The sequence below is a fragment of the Jatropha curcas genome, chromosome 4, assembly GCF_041381405.1.
Source record: "Jatropha curcas cultivar XTBG-Jc1 chromosome 4, XTBG_Jcur_1.0, whole genome shotgun sequence".
Taxonomy (NCBI): Eukaryota; Viridiplantae; Streptophyta; class Magnoliopsida; order Malpighiales; family Euphorbiaceae; genus Jatropha; species Jatropha curcas.
The window spans coordinates 12,077,604-12,088,515 of record NC_143154.1 but is presented as its reverse complement, the minus strand read 5'-3'; the positions used below and the strand labels follow the sequence as shown (position 1 = coordinate 12,088,515).

Genomic DNA, 10,912 nt, shown 5'->3' with positions numbered 1-10,912 from the left:
ATTTCAATCTAATTCTATTGTATAAAATAATAAGAAACTAAAGGTATATATGAAATAAGGTACATATTAAATATAATAAGAATATAATATATTCAAGTATTTTAATTTTAATGGTTAAAAATAAAATAATTCTTTCTTAATTGTGTAGGCTAATAATTGAAATTTAAAAAAAAAAACTTCAATTTTACTGATTTTGAAACAACTCGAATTTTTATTTTCAAAGATTTTCCAATTAAATTTAATAAACCGACAGCTTGGAAATTTATTTTAATATTTTAATGTGAACTCTGTGGGAAACCGAACCAAAAATCGATTGAAAAACCCGTAAACCAATTGGAAACCGAGATTTGGGCCGAACCGAACCGAATCGAACCGGTTGGACCCAAACCATCTAGAATTTTCTTTTTTCCTCTATTTCTAGCACACACCTCACTCCCCTCCCCCGTTTTTTTTTCTGCGCTTCTTGACCACCAGCGACACCACCTCCGACCACCACTCCTCCTCCACCTCCTCTTTTCTTCTTCTTCTTCTTTTTCTTCTTCTTCCTTTCTTTCTTTTCTTTCCTTTCCTTTTCTTTTCCTTTCTTTCTTTCTTCTTCCCTACTGTTGTGCTGCGCCTGCAAGTTGGAGCAGATCGACCACCGCACACTACTGCTGTAGCTCACTGCTGCAAGTCGCACCTTCACAGAGCAGCTCCACGTCGCGCCAGCAAGCCCAGATCGCGACTGCTGCTCCTCTGTCGCGCCTACAGCAGCGCCACAGCCCTGTCAAGGCGCTACTGCCACTGCCGCCGCTCCAGCGCGCCGATCGGTCACCTCCGCCGACGCCACAGCAGCCCTACTGCTGCTCCAGCGCACCTCCGGCCACTAGCCTCCACCTGCTCTTCATTCCGGCAGTAAGATATTGGGTATAATTTAATGTTAGAAATATTAGTTTAACTTTTTCATGATAGTTAGTCTAAATTTAGTCATTTTAGTTAGCTTAATTTTCATACTTTTAGTTGATTAATTTAATTTTAGTAATATTAGCTAATGAATTAAATTCATTATTTGTAGTTAATTAATTTAGTTAAATTGACTTAGCAATTATGAATGGTTAATTGAGTTATAAAGTAAGTGTTGATTAATTAAAATTACTTGGTTAATTAAAGAATTTAGTTTTAGTAATAAATAAATTGTAGGAAATTATGGTTTATGGAATTAAAGAAGAATTTATGAATTAATGTTGATATGGATAATGTGGAGGACGGGATTAAGTTACTTGATTGATTGCCCGATGGATGGGCTGTGTGGTTTGGAAATATTTGATATCGTTGATATTTTTAACAGGTGGATAGTCCAATTTTTTAGGGGAGATGCTGCCGAAATTTCGGTAGAAATATAAAAGAAATTTTGGTAGAAAAAAAAAAATAATAATAATAATAAAAAAATAAATTTCGGTAAGAAATAAAATACAAGTCAAAAGGAAATAAATAAAATAGTGTTCGGTAGAAATATAAATTATTATAAAAAATAATAATAATAATAAAAAAAAAATAAATAAATTAAATCTCGAGAGTAAATTACGTAGAAAAGCTAGAATATAAAAATAAAATTCTTAGAGTGGTAAGAAATATTTTGTCTGATAGAATTATTTCTTTGTGTCATTCTTACTTTGCTTAGATCGCCCGGGTCCATCCATTGCTCCTCCAAGACAACATCAAAGCTGGAATTTCGCTCTCTATCACTGTGAGTAATAATAAATAATGCATATCAACACTGCATTTGCATAACATTACATTTTTATATATTTACATATTGTATTTTCTCATATATATTATGTTATGATCACTATAATTATACTTGTGCATAATTGTGCATTTGGATGAAATTGGTGTATTATGATAAATGAATTGTTTGATTATTTGTGCTGTGTATATACTGTGCTCTGTTTGTGTGGAGTTGGGATGAAGTGGGTCACCATGGGTTTGTGAGGACGGTCGATAAATAAGGATCCTGATGAACTGATGAAAGTGGACCGTCGGCCGGGTAAATGGGAGATCGGCGCCCCCGTGTGCACCTGATGAACTGATGAAATGATGTTGATGATATGGAAAAGAAAAGAGAGAATGTAAAAATAAAATATTGAGAGGACTGGTCAAGTGAGGATTAGACCGGTCGGCCAGATATGGGGGATTGGCTCCCCGGGTGCACATGTTTGAGAGGATGGGCTGTTTGAGAGGACGGCTCGTCGGGGATTTAGGTGACGCCACTGACTAATTTCCACGTGATGTGATTATTTGAAGGTGATATTGTTGTGGGTGCTGATATGATGACATATGAGTGACTGTTGTGTGTTCATTCAGTATACTAGGGTGCATTTTGCTTGCCTGTATGTGGTGTGTATTATTTATTATTATTCACTGAGTTGCAAAACTCACCCCCTTCTCTCCAAACCTCTCAGGTACTAGGAAGCAGCTGATTCGATTGAAGCTCTGCAATCTTCTCCGCAGAGTTATAAATGTAAACTTTATATTTTTGTTATTTAATTTTGGTTGTATAAGTTACTCTTTTATCAGATTATTATTGAACTCCGCAGTTATAGGGTTGTGTATTTAAATTGGGCCTTATTGTTAGCACTACGCTATAAATTAATTATTGTGTAATTAACTGTAGGTAAACTAGTAAGCCCTTATTGTGATTATGAGTTATTGTGAATAGGCCCTGGTTAAATTTTATGTATTATTTGATATTGGGCCAGATGTTTGAAAATTTTATAAAACTTATATCTCAAGTCATATGGGCTTACTGTTTTGTTGAAATTAGGAGAATCATGTAGACAGATTGAATAATTTAGGCTTACTACGGGCCTCGGGGGCCTTAAGCTTACCTAGGCCCTAGTGCCGGTCCGGCCCACGGAAACGGGTCGTGACAAAGGTGGTATCAGAGCAAAAGTTCATAAGTCTAGATGTAACTGCGGAGTAATTCCTGTCATGTCTTGACATAGTCTTCCTTGCTTTCCTCTTCAGCGTTGTTCGCAACCAGATTAGAGTTAAGTTGTTTAATAAGTAAAATTTTGTATCCTTGTTCTTTAGAGATGTGATTTAGTTACTGATGCTAAGGGGATGGTTTAAACAAAAACCCTTTTATGGAATAAATAATATTCATATATAATTTAAGTATGTAAGAAGATAAGTTATATAGGATTAATAAGTTGAGGTTAGTTGATGAAAGTGTGCTATTTTTTTATTTAATACGTGTTGAATGTGGAATACATATTTAAGAATGCATGAATGTGTGTATAGGTGTGCTTGCGGAATTGAGAATGAGTTGCTAATAATTTAACAAGAGAACTAAATGATTCGGATTCGAGGACATCAGAATCTATTTAATTAGAGTATTGAATGAGTATATGAATTTGATGAAATTTACATGATGTTGGTTAGTGGAATTTCTTATATTTATTGAGATAAATATTTTCTGGATGGAATGGATATACATGATTTTTATAAGGTCTGAATGTTGAAGGATTTGGTGCGATTTGGTATAATAATTGGTGATGAGTATTTTTCATAAAGAATAATATTGGTGGAATTATTATATGAAGTGAGTTTTATTTATGAGTAATTACTGCTTGGTGGGACAAAGTGTATTGTAGCATTCATCAGCTATTTCGTTTCAAGTGTATGAATGTAGGGAATAATATAAATTATTGTGGTTATAAGAAAAGTAAATTGTGATTCTTAGTAAAAGATAAACTACTTTAATCATGATGTACTTAGTGGTGGATATTGTGTGGATTGTGGCATCTTATGGTTTAATATGGTACAAGTAAGAATTAAATCTAATGGTATTTAGCCTTTTGATATTTAAAATAATTGTTGCACACTCGATGGTATGTGAATCACAAACAATGATTTTTGTTTAATGGGAGATTCTATGATCTGAGAAGGAGTTAATGACTCCATAAGGGAATTAAGGTACTTATGTTATGTAAATAGTGGGCTATGATGATTAAGTGTATTGATGAATGACATCGGACATGGAGAGATAATTGTCCAATTATTGAATTGATATAATACTAATGAAATAGATAAGTAAGGATGGATCTAGTCCTGTTATTGTTTGGATATTAAGAAAAGAATCAATTACAGAAACGTGAAGGGTATAAATTAATATGATTTAAATGAGGATAGTCAGTAATTAGAGGTTTAATAAATTAAGGATTATGGGTAACAAGATTTGATAAAACTAGAAATAGTGATACCTCAGCAGCTTTAAGATAAAGACTTCTATACTTTGGGAATTCATGAGTGTATTAGACGGGACATAAGTAAGACCCTAGTATATGTAGGATGTTTAATAAGCCAGACTAAGTTTATGGATCTAGTATAATAAAATGAAAGTAAAAGATAATAGAGGAAACTAGTGGACTTGGGATTGGAACGCTATCATGTTGGGTGATAATTATATTAGAAAATGATAATTAGAATATAATTTGAAGGAGAATAATATTTGTGTAATTGTAAAGTTCCTTGTTTTATTGAAAAAAAAAATAATAATAAAATAAAATAAATAGAGATAAGGTGGATATTAAGAATTTAAATGATCATAAATAGTAATTTTATGCTGTAAATAAATTTAAAATTTATAAAAATTTAGAAAGTTAACAGATGTTTTAGAATAAGTAGTTAAGACTGTGTAGTTAAACAAAAAAAGGAGCGAAATATTATTAAAGATAGAATGATGGAACATGTATACTATTGAAGGTAGGAAAAATGGCTTTGAGGTTTAAAATAATTATCACTGTTGATGATAATTCTAATAGGATATTAAATAAATAATTGATAATGTTATAACCAAACTTTTGAGTTGAGTTAATCGGGTCTTTGCGAGGTGAGTTTCGAGAATTTAGTGGTTCATGAATAGTAAATTTAAATCTAAAAAGAGATCAAAGGTAGGAAGTTATTGAATGTCTTATGTTAAACAAATAGATAAATGATTCGAGGATTGTAATCCCGATGACAAAAGAATTTAGTACTTATATTCAGAAAGAAAGATAGACTTTCTATTGGAGAGAAAGAGAGAAGAGAATTTTGACTACTGTAATTTGATAGCATCTAGTTGGAATAATAGTTGATAAAGGATCATGGGACTTAGCTTGAGATGACAACGAATGTAAATAAATTTAATTTCTTGACGTAAAGCAATTAAAATAAGGAATTTCTATTAATTAGTGCAACTTTTGCAAGTTGCTTGTTTTATTAGATAAAGAAGGGAAGTTATATTTATGTCCTTGGTAGAACATGAAGGTAATTAGAGTATTTTCATTCATTAGTAAGCAAGCTGAGTTTTAATTTACCATTTGCATGGAACAGTGAAACTTGGTATAAGAAGGAAAAGGTGAATTTGGGATAGTTTTAACAAATTAATGAAGAGAATACATGTTAGTGTTTGAAGACTAAGGATATAAACTAGAGGATTATTGGATGTGATAACAGGATGGTCTAAGACTACATCTTGATTATATTGGAGTGCCAACTCATGTGTGTCGATCAGATCACTAATCAATTCAAATTGCTCATGGGACTATTGAGGTACCAATTAGAGCGAAAATTATTGATACATAATGTAGAGTCAATGTAAACCTACTCTGAATTCCTTAGCAATTGGTAGCAATTATGATTGAATGAATAGAATTGTGTTATAAATGGTAGTTGCGACATATCTAATGGTTTAAGGAAATATTTAATTAGTTAGGTGCATTTGAGGAATGGTACATTGAAACTCAGATGTTGAGGGATTCAATGAGCTATTAACCCTGTTTGGAGTAAAGAATATAGAGAGAACATAATTAAGGTTGAAAATCTTCCTAGATCGTATTAGGTATAAATTTTACAATTTTTGGAGGTGATAGACATTATGATAGACTTGGAGAAAAAGGAATAACCCTATGATATTATTATCTGAATATTCTTTAAGAATTCATGGGATTAAGAATAAATATAAAACAATGGACATAGTGTAATCAGGAATTAGATTATAGGTTTAATATCCTTAATCTCATACTTAGCTAGAGCAAAGGCAATACTTGTTTAGGATTTCTGGATACGTAGACCTAGGTAAATTGGATATAAATTACGGTTTGGAGAATTTTACATCTTGATTAAGCTTGTAAAAAAAAATGTAGACTGGATTTCATGATGGAATGGAGTATAATAGAACTGTGTTTGCGAATTTTAGAAAATAAATTAAGAATTATTCGACATGGCAACAACTAATTTGGCTAGTTGCATAAGTTGTTGTCATAATTAGTTAAGAAATTGTATGATATGATAATTCGGGAAGAAGGATAGAGAGGTTAATAACTAAAATAGAGACTTGATTGTGAATTGAAATTTTCTCTATATAGTCGATGTATTATTTGTTTTTATGAGAATTCTCATTAGTAGGAATTGAGAATAAATTATATATCTTTTGTTGGAAAATAGTTTAGTTGATAAATATGTGATTAGATTGGGATAGAAGTCAGTATATCCCATCAGTTGATAGCAATTAGCTAGAGAAATGTCATGATTTTGTTTGAAATAAGCTTGTAGTAATACCATGAATTTGTTCTCTTTAATTGGAAAGGATTGAATGGTATTTAATGGTAGAATTGATAATAATAATAAGGATTCTAAATTGGAATAATAATAAATTTGATTGAATATGTGGATTCTTATATCAGTAAGATTACATAATGGGTTGGTGTATGAGTTTCTTATGGAGTGATGATCATTGCCTATGATAGCTAGTGAGAGAATAAATGACGATACATCAATGTAAGGACACATGATATAGAGCTAATGAGATCAATAACCCTTACTTGAGCAGATGTTATAAGTGAATAAAATTCTTACGTGTAAAGGTAAATATTAGTGTCGAATCTGTGCTTTAAGTTATGAATATTTGACTTGAGGTGACAACTTGTAGACATAGTATGATTCACGTTTAAATTAACTTTAGGGATGGATTTATCTTATAATCATCTTACCCTCTCTATAAATTAGATTTTCTTCCCAGTTCTGTTCATTGGTTTGTCTTAATTATTAAATTTAAGAAAAATTAGATTCACCACTCTGACTAACGAACTTGCAACTTTATGTGAGAAGCATAACCACCATTGTCGTAAACAATTATTGTATCCTAGTTTCTTGTTATTTTCAAAATTCGAGGACGAATTTTTTTAAGGGGGGAAGACTGAAACAACTCGAATTTTTATTTTCAAAGATTTTCCAATTAAATTTAATAAACCGACAGCTTGGAAATTTATTTTAATATTTTAATGTGAACTCTGTGGGAAACCGAACCAAAAATCGATTGAAAAACCCGTAAACCAATTGGAAACCGAGATTTGGGCCGAACCGAACCGAATCGAACCGGTTGGACCCAAACCATCTAGAATTTTCTTTTTTCCTCTATTTCTAGCACACACCTCACTCCCCTCCCCCGTTTTTTTTTCTGCGCTTCTTGACCACCAGCGACACCACCTCCGACCACCACTCCTCCTCCACCTCCTCTTTTCTTCTTCTTCTTCTTTTTCTTCTTCTTCCTTTCTTTCTTTTCTTTCCTTTCCTTTTCTTTTCCTTTCTTTCTTTCTTCTTCCCTACTGTTGTGCTGCGCCTGCAAGTTGGAGCAGATCGACCACCGCACACTACTGCTGTAGCTCACTGCTGCAAGTCGCACCTTCACAGAGCAGCTCCACGTCGCGCCAGCAAGCCCAGATCGCGACTGCTGCTCCTCTGTCGCGCCTACAGCAGCGCCACAGCCCTGTCAAGGCGCTACTGCCACTGCCGCCGCTCCAGCGCGCCGATCGGTCACCTCCGCCGACGCCACAGCAGCCCTACTGCTGCTCCAGCGCACCTCCGGCCACTAGCCTCCACCTGCTCTTCATTCCGGCAGTAAGATATTGGGTATAATTTAATGTTAGAAATATTAGTTTAATTTTTTCATGATAGTTAGTCTAAATTTAGTCATTTTAGTTAGCTTAATTTTCATACTTTTAGTTGATTAATTTAATTTTAGTAATATTAGCTAATGAATTAAATTCATTATTTGTAGTTAATTAATTTAGTTAAATTGACTTAGCAATTATGAATGGTTAATTGAGTTATAAAGTAAGTGTTGATTAATTAAAATTACTTGGTTAATTAAAGAATTTAGTTTTAGTAATAAATAAATTGTAGGAAATTATGGTTTATGGAATTAAAGAAGAATTTATGAATTAATGTTGATATGGATAATGTGGAGGACGGGATTAAGTTACTTGATTGATTGCCCGATGGATGGGCTGTGTGGTTTGGAAATATTTGATATCGTTGATATTTTTAACAGGTGGATAGTCCAATTTTTTAGGGGAGATGCTGCCGAAATTTCGGTAGAAATATAAAAGAAATTTTGGTAGAAAAAAAAAAATAATAATAATAATAAAAAAATAAATTTCGGTAAGAAATAAAATACAAGTCAAAAGGAAATAAATAAAATAGTGTTCGGTAGAAATATAAATTATTATAAAAAATAATAATAATAATAAAAAAAAAATAAATAAATTAAATCTCGAGAGTAAATTACGTAGAAAAGCTAGAATATAAAAATAAAATTCTTAGAGTGGTAAGAAATATTTTGTCTGATAGAATTATTTCTTTGTGTCATTCTTACTTTGCTTAGATCGCCCGGGTCCATCCATTGCTCCTCCAAGACAACATCAAAGCTGGAATTTCGCTCTCTATCACTGTGAGTAATAATAAATAATGCATATCAACACTGCATTTGCATAACATTACATTTTTATATATTTACATATTGTATTTTCTCATATATATTATGTTATGATCACTATAATTATACTTGTGCATAATTGTGCATTTGGATGAAATTGGTGTATTATGATAAATGAATTGTTTGATTATTTGTGCTGTGTATATACTGTGCTCTGTTTGTGTGGAGTTGGGATGAAGTGGGTCACCATGGGTTTGTGAGGACGGTCGATAAATAAGGATCCTGATGAACTGATGAAAGTGGACCGTCGGCCGGGTAAATGGGAGATCGGCGCCCCCGTGTGCACCTGATGAACTGATGAAATGATGTTGATGATATGGAAAAGAAAAGAGAGAATGTAAAAATAAAATATTGAGAGGACTGGTCAAGTGAGGATTAGACCGGTCGGCCAGATATGGGGGATTGGCTCCCCGGGTGCACATGTTTGAGAGGATGGGCTGTTTGAGAGGACGGCTCGTCGGGGATTTAGGTGACGCCACTGACTAATTTCCACGTGATGTGATTATTTGAAGGTGATATTGTTGTGGGTGCTGATATGATGACATATGAGTGACTGTTGTGTGTTCATTCAGTATACTAGGGTGCATTTTGCTTGCCTGTATGTGGTGTGTATTATTTATTATTATTCACTGAGTTGCAAAACTCACCCCCTTCTCTCCAAACCTCTCAGGTACTAGGAAGCAGCTGATTCGATTGAAGCTCTGCAATCTTCTCCGCAGAGTTATAAATGTAAACTTTATATTTTTGTTATTTAATTTTGGTTGTATAAGTTACTCTTTTATCAGATTATTATTGAACTCCGCAGTTATAGGGTTGTGTATTTAAATTGGGCCTTATTGTTAGCACTACGCTATAAATTAATTATTGTGTAATTAACTGTAGGTAAACTAGTAAGCCCTTATTGTGATTATGAGTTATTGTGAATAGGCCCTGGTTAAATTTTATGTATTATTTGATATTGGGCCAGATGTTTGAAAATTTTATAAAACTTATATCTCAAGTCATATGGGCTTACTGTTTTGTTGAAATTAGGAGAATCATGTAGACAGATTGAATAATTTAGGCTTACTACGGGCCTCGGGAGCCTTAAGCTTACCTAGGCCCTAGTGCCGGTCCGGCCCACGGAAACGGGTCGTGACAGATTTCCTATTTAAATCCAATAGATTATAATTATGTTAGAAAATTTTAAAATAATATTATAATTTTAATTGGCTAAAAAATAAAATATATTATTTAAATTTGTTAATTTAACTCATTAGGAATATTTACTGATTAATTTATTAAAAAATAAAAATAATAGAAAAGTGCTCATTATATTGAAAATCATTGAATGTTTAGTAAATTTACGAATTCTAATAATTTTAATTTTATTGGTTTTTAAAAAATAAGCATTCATTATACCACAAAAGTATATTTCTTTTTTGCCTTGAAGAGACATCAACATAATCGATCTGTGTGTCTTTTTTTTTTTTTTTTTTTTTCAGCTTCTCAACATGTATACTATTAAGCTTGGCGTCTTTTTTCCTTTTTCTTTTTTCTCTTTAAATACTAGACAGGTGTTTTTTAATTATATTACTTTTAATTCTTATATTTTTCTCATTTTTGCTTTGATATATATTTTTTAATTTTATTTACTTTTAATTTATTATTACAAAAGACTATAATTATATGTTTTAATTTAATAAATTGAATGTGTGGTGAGAAATTTACTTTAATTAAAATTTATTGAATTGAATATTACCTATATATACATAAGTTATTATTATTATTATTATTATTATTATTAGGTAACTATATTAATATTAACATAAATGTTTGAACCAATGTAAAGAATTTTATCTTAAATTTGACAGAGGCAAAAAATTATAATAAATCAAATACAACTTAAACGATAAATATTCATATTATATATTATAGATATTAATAAACGTGATATTAATAATGTTATGTACTCTATATTTTTCTTTGAATTAGTCAAACAAATTGCAGTTATATTTTATTGTATTTTTAATATTTTTATATCTGTGATACTGTAAATTAAGGTAAAAAAATAAAAGATAATTTTTAATGTGCTAATTATCATTATATATGCTTATAATTTTTAAAAAATAATTT

At 31.7% G+C, this 10,912-nt stretch overlaps 1 long non-coding RNA gene across 1 annotated transcript; it reads left to right on the top strand.

Annotated features, from left to right (window-relative positions):
* Window positions 1-200: 200 nt before the first annotated feature.
* On the top strand, window positions 201-9,623 carry LOC149496867 (uncharacterized). Its single transcript, XR_016320523.1, has 5 exons — window positions 201-906; window positions 1,661-1,726; window positions 2,442-7,932; window positions 8,687-8,752; window positions 9,468-9,623. It is a non-coding gene; the product is annotated as an uncharacterized LOC149496867 (long non-coding RNA).
* Window positions 9,624-10,912: the final 1,289 nt, after the last annotated feature.